The sequence below is a fragment of the Belonocnema kinseyi genome, chromosome 3, assembly GCF_010883055.1.
Source record: "Belonocnema kinseyi isolate 2016_QV_RU_SX_M_011 chromosome 3, B_treatae_v1, whole genome shotgun sequence".
In the NCBI taxonomy this organism is placed as follows: domain Eukaryota; kingdom Metazoa; phylum Arthropoda; class Insecta; order Hymenoptera; family Cynipidae; genus Belonocnema; species Belonocnema kinseyi.
In genome coordinates this window covers 139198087-139198442 of record NC_046659.1, presented here as the reverse complement: position 1 = coordinate 139198442, position 356 = coordinate 139198087, and positions in this window count along the sequence as shown.

The following is a 356-nucleotide window of genomic DNA, read 5'->3' as shown; positions in this document are numbered from 1 at the left end:
AGAGGGAGCTCTTCTTAATATTTTGACACCAAAATCATGTCGATACACCTTACCGACTGCGAGTAAAGCCACCCACGCTTTAACTTGACAGACTGTAACTTGGAACAGTACATCTACCAACAAAATTGGAAAAGATTCAAAAAGTTCTTATGACAATCTTTTTTTACCCAAAAAATTCATTCCGAGAAAATGTTCGTATAACAAAGACCAATCTAATAGATTAATTTTATCAAAAGTCATCGTGCTCACAGACAGACATACATGCAGACATACAGGCAGACGCATTCGTGAAAATCTGTTTTTTAGATTCAGAGGGTCTTAAAATGTCAATATTTGACCAAATTGATAAGGCGAGG